General features: G+C 31.0%; 1 long non-coding RNA gene across 1 annotated transcript; it reads right to left on the bottom strand.

The window, feature by feature from the left end:
• Window positions 1-879: 879 nt before the first annotated feature.
• On the bottom strand, window positions 880-4,976 carry LOC128548591 (uncharacterized). The gene is made up of 4 exons (XR_008367178.1): window positions 4,691-4,976; window positions 4,007-4,086; window positions 3,377-3,437; window positions 880-2,875 (listed from the first exon to the last, which is right to left on the bottom strand). It is a non-coding gene; the product is annotated as an uncharacterized LOC128548591 (long non-coding RNA).
• Window positions 4,977-6,172: the final 1,196 nt, after the last annotated feature.

Below are 6,172 nucleotides of genomic sequence, written 5' to 3'. Positions count from 1 at the left end.
TCTAATAGAAAATAAAGTGCACGCATCTGAATATAATACTTGTATGGATTCAGCAGAGCTATGATACCCATTTCAATTTAAGGAGGAATTTTAGTGGGTCATTCATATTTGAGCTTTTTACAGAAATTTGAAAATTGACAAAAAATGAGTTTTCAGCAAACTCATTTATGCCTAAATTACAGAATAACCTGAAATAATATTACATTGCCAGATACAGAATTGTTGCAAAACATAAGTATTTCATGTAAAATAATTTTACAAAGTTATACTGTCCAACACTTTGTCTAGAAATTAAGGAGAATGTTCCGTTACCATGGCAACGTACAAGAAAATTATAATTCAGACCTTTTTAAAGCGCTTTCTGTATCAATTTTGTATTCTATGAAACAAGAAAAGTTCATCTGCAAACTGTCAATGCATCTAACGCACCTGAAGCACATTCTGGGCAGAATTAAGAAGGATACAACCATAATCATGATCTATGAAACTTAAAGCATTGTCACAAGGTCAGTTCTCAACAACCTTGTATGCACTTTTCTTTCTTTTGGGTAAACTAATTTTGAGTTTCAAAACAGTTGGAAATACTCATAACCAACTGACACTGGCCTTTAAGGTATTGTATGGTTACTAATCATGACTGTCCAATTTTTTTTTCAAGTTGCCATGGTTACAACATTCATTTTGCATTAAAAAACAGGGATCATCCTAGGTCAAAATTTGAGGAGAAGTCCTCCACAGAATTTAGGGAGAAATCGAGGAATTTAAGGAGAAGAATCGGCATAAAAATATCTATGTGTGTTTGTGTAAAGACAGTGTCCTTTCACCTTTGGAAATCATTTTGTTGCCATGGAAACAAATAGTAGTAAAAGCAAAATCATGTCTACTTCGCCATTTGATTTAATATTTACATTTTAAATACATTTCAAAATTATGAACAAATAACAGTGTAATCCAAGACTGAAAAATATCATGATATTTAAAAATAATACAGTATGTTCATGTAATAACAATCATGATGCACATTCTTCCTTTAACAATCAAATTAAATCAAATTATCTACAGAACAGTTTAGTCAATATTTTGCTAGATACAACTTTAAATGAGCCGCGCCATGAGAAAACCAACATAGTGCGTTTGCGACCAGAATGGATCCATACCAGCCTGTGCATCAGTGCAGTCTGGTCAGGATCCATGCTGTTCACTAACAGTTTCTCTAATTGCAATATGCTTTGAAAGCGAACAGGATGGATCCTGACCAGACTGCGCGGGCTGCTCTGGATCTATGCTGGTCACAAAGCCAATATGTTGGTTTTCTCATGGTGCGGCTCAAATGTATTTAATTCTTTCAAACTATCAAGACAATGGCTAGACTTTTTACGGATAGCTATAGATAATGTAGATTTAAGACTTTACTAAGTTTATTCAGAAAAACCCTGATCATGCACATTCCAGTGCCAGTAAATACTCAGTTAATACAAACTGCAGTTGCAGAAATATCTCCTAATGCTTTTTCCAAAATTTATCAAAATACACAACTAAATCTACTTTATTTATTAAAGTAAATACATGCTGGTAAAATAGGATGTTATATGCCTTGTATATCTTAGAATGAAACCTGTTTTACAGATGACAATTTTACTGGATTTCTGAAGATTAATAGATGTTGTTACATGAATGAGGTCTTAAATTAGTCAGAAAGTCAGCTAGAAACTCAGATGTTCTCTTTAATCATTGGCCAATTAGTATATATGGGCTTAAGTTATTACCTAACACAATATAGGTAACTTTACAAATGTATGAATTTTCATTAAAATCTGCATTGCAACATTCTTAAAAAAATAAATTTCATCAGAAAATATGATTTTATGATACAGGCTTAAGAGGGAAAAAGAATTGCAATATTTCAACAGTCTTACAAAATCAAGTATACTAATTCAACCATTGTTTTGCTATATTTTCTCAGTATTTTTTAAAGATTTAAAAAATCTATATGAAATAAAATTATCTATGGTAGAAAATATACAATTAGATCTGCATATGTTTGAGTAATAAGCCTTCATGTATAATTATGCTGTAAATTGGTAACCAAATCTGATGAGAACTGCAAAATATGTGCTTTTTTACAGATATTCAAAGACTGTCATGTGTTTATTCCATTTAGATATGTTCAAGTGCATCTTTTTCAAAATACATTAAATTTTATCAAATTTAAATATAACAAATTTAATGTTATACATGCAAAAGTAATCAAACAGTATCAAATTTTTTTTATTTTAATATAAACATGATAAAGTCAAGAATAAAGATATTTTCCAATTACAGGGCCTTTGGTTAAACAACTATCAACATTTTTAAGAAATGACATTCTAATTGTTTTTCCATAAATCTGAAAAAAAAAACATTAATGCAAACAACATACATTCTTGTAATTCCATCTTCAGGGTGTCCAGTGTGAGTTCTTCTATTTATGTTAAAGGCATCAATCATTATTTTGGTCTGTGGCAATCCAAAAAAGGGACAGATCTTTATTATTCAGATGTCCATAACTTATTCCAAAAACACTAATTGATGATTCCCCACTTTCAGCCTCTCTGGGAAACACACACACACTATTTTCATAAACATTTTGCCTTCACAATGACATACTTCATTTCAAACTTGTGTCCTCTACTATAGAGATGAAATGTCATCTTGTCAACACTAAACTACCTGGATCAGACAGTTATGTCACAGGCTGCACATTTGCAAGTTATAAAAAGTCTTTTTAGCAGTCCTTGTTATTTTTATTTGATACAGAATCTTGAGAAGGCTGGCTCTTCAGGTGATATCAGAGGTCTTCTGACTGCATTTACTTTTACCCTGACTGTAGCTGTCACTGAAAAATAGAGATGTGAGAGAATAACAATCTGAATGTCTTTCATTTGACTATGGGTGGTGGTGGGATGGGGATGGGCTCTCCAGTTAAAATATTTGTGACATCATGTTACTGGGTAGAACTACTGATCTTCTACAAGCCAGCTGGAGGGTTTCCTTTCACAAATTTGTAAATGAATAAAAATTACATACACTATTTCAATCATTTAATAAATTTTGTATAAGTAAATGTATAATATATACATCTTTCTTTTATTCTTTTAATGAAAATAATTTATCACATAGACCTCCCCCTCCTTGAAATGATTTTAAAAGGAACAATTGTATGAAATACATTAAATACTTTTGACTTTGCTACACTTTGATTAAATTTAAGATACATGAAATTCTAAACAAAGTTCATAAATATTCTGTCAAAAAATAACATTCAATAAAGCATTTATAAGGTCTGAAATCAGACCTGATCAGAGACTAAGACAAACTATAAATAAAATGTAGATACCTTCCTTCCTTTTATTCCAATATAAGCATGATGATGATCATTCATTCTTTGAAGAATTAGTCTGGAATATACACACATCAAACTAAAATGGTTGTTACTGTTGTTACATTTTGACAGATACAGGATTTCATCCTTTTCAACATTATATGGGCCACTTTAAAAGTAAAATCTGTTTCTGATACATGTGCAGAGGGTCCTTTTCTGAAAAAGGGTATATTTTAAAATTTCAAAAACTTATCAATATTTATAGTCACAATACAAATGTATGTCAATTTAAGTTATATGAAGTCCTACTAGCTATTCTTGTATCATAGATTGAGAGGTCAAGATTTCATACTTGTATGAATATGGGCATGTGGGGGACTTTATTCTTTATTTAAATACATGTAGGCCTCTGATGTGTAAATATATATAAAAACATATTAACTTTGACACAAACCATTTACATTCAATATGTACTTGTAAAACAGGCATGTGCAGATTAAAACATGCTGACTTATGTGTAGCAATGGATGCAATTAAATGTTTTCATTTTTCAGCATTCAGTGAGTTTTTACTTCAGTAAGTCTATATTTCTGCAGGTACTTTGGCAAACACATACACTGTTGCAAATGACTAAATTATGATTACCTCTCTAGAACATCCACTCACTTCATAGTTGTTTGAAACTTTATCATCAAGCAGTCATTTTCAAAAGAAACAACTCACAGCTGAAAAACAAAACAAATAAATTTACAAAAATATATACATTTTGAAATGAAAACATGTCTTTATCTGCTTTTTACAAATAACATAAAAAGCATGCTAATGGTCATTTACAACTAAAATCAGGGCTTTTTCCATTATAAATCTACCTCCAATAAAAGGTGGTAATCCCAAAGAAAACAGTATGTTTCTTCCCAAGTCTGAATATGAAATTCCCAAATGTGTTACCTTATATGGTTGTTTGATGTTTTAAAATGGTTTTGAAATTTGTATATATCTATATTTAGGTTATTACAACAACATTTATAGTGTTGCTTATTTACACAAAAAAAATATCTTTACATAGATTTTGGTAATTTGGAAATTTCCACATTAGACAATTTCTGAGAGCATTTTCCCAGTTCCACTGGTGTTGGTGCATGGTATTCCCAAAATGATGGAAAAATGCCTGTAATATTTATCTTGGTAAAATAATAAGAAATGTCTGTCCTATATTAAGAAAATAACCTCTGTATGGTCTTTGAATCTGTTGAAGGAACTGAGCACTTATCTTGCATAGCTTGGAATTTTTACATGTCATATTAAAACATAAAATATTATGAGACTCACCTGTTTTCATTGTAGTGTTATCCTTTAACATTGATCCTTCAGTCAGTTGATACAAACTTCACTTATGGAAATAAACACACAGATGTCAGACTGATGTCTATCCACAGTTTAGACTCTTTTCTGCCAGAGTATTTTTCCCAAACAATGTCGCTATTCAGCAAATTTTAAACGTGGACTTGGTTTGAAGGGACACATCCAAGCATCCCATGCCCATTTAGCATAAAATCTCTGACTGTCATTGTATCTATATACTAAAAATTTGCAAAATCCGAGTAGAAATCTGAATTCAGCAAAATCCAGGAAGTAAACTTAGATAAGCTCTTTGTGATTTCCTAAATGAAGAGCATCAAGGGGAGGTAATAAAAATAGGAAAAATGCCCCAAATCATAAACTTTGGCCCAAATCTACAAGAATGTGTCTGAATGACCCACTACGATTTATGTTTCTTTTTGAAATAACATCTTCCCTTTAAACAAACAAATATACTTTTCTGCTGAGACCTGTGCACTTTTCAAGATGTAGAGCACAATATAAACATATGTTTTGCTCCATAAATATATTTTTTCTTGCAGATAAAAGTCTAGATCATACAAGAATCAAATAAATATTTGGAAATATTAGTTTGGTATGAAACCTTGTTCATTTGCCTTTAAAATTTGCAAGTACGAAAATAAAGGACACTTTCTAGTACTTTCCAGATAACAAAATAGGCATGCACCCCTACTTTTTTGAAAATTCAGCAAGTTGGGGATTTGCATCCTCGTTTCCATGGTAACTGGGACATATATTGAAAAAATGAAATACAGGATTTTCTTAATTTTGCACCCTCTTCAAGAAAAAATCGGTTTAAAGGAAATCTGTGACTATGAGTTTCCAACTTTTTTTGGTTTTTACAGAGAATTGGTCTTAACTATTAAACATCCACCAACATTTCGCTTCAATATGTGGTGTCTTGGAGGCTGATATATCAATTGAGGAGGTAATATTTCCTTAAAACTGCGGGAGATGAGACATACTTGCAGCAATAAATATTGAATTAGCCCGATGAAACAGAGATTTTTCACAATTATATTACATATGTAAAGGATGTGTTAGAAGTGAAATCCGAACGGAAAAGTATACCATTGTGTAATTTATAACAAACCCACTTGATTCTAAATTATTGAATTCAATACATCGCGACATATATAATGACAGCAGAACGCCTACAATTATAAATGATAACTCAATTTGTCATTTTAACTTTTCAATATGGGGAATCATTTCGTTTATTAGTCGCCGGTAGAAACTGGCGACTATATTTGATACAATTTAGGATTCTTCAGCTGGTAGGAGAAGTTATTAAAATGTGATAATGAAAAAATTATATTGTAAATAAAAGAAAAGTAAGGCAGTTAATGAAAGGCTTACATAAAGGAATTCGGAGCTGAAAATTTCATAAGAGTTTTATTATTTCAAAAGATAGCTTTTTGGAAAAAAAGA

Source organism: Mercenaria mercenaria, chromosome 14 (genome assembly GCF_021730395.1).
Source record: "Mercenaria mercenaria strain notata chromosome 14, MADL_Memer_1, whole genome shotgun sequence".
Lineage (NCBI taxonomy): Eukaryota > Metazoa > Mollusca > Bivalvia > Venerida > Veneridae > Mercenaria > Mercenaria mercenaria.
This window is presented reverse-complemented; position numbering and strand designations above follow the sequence as displayed.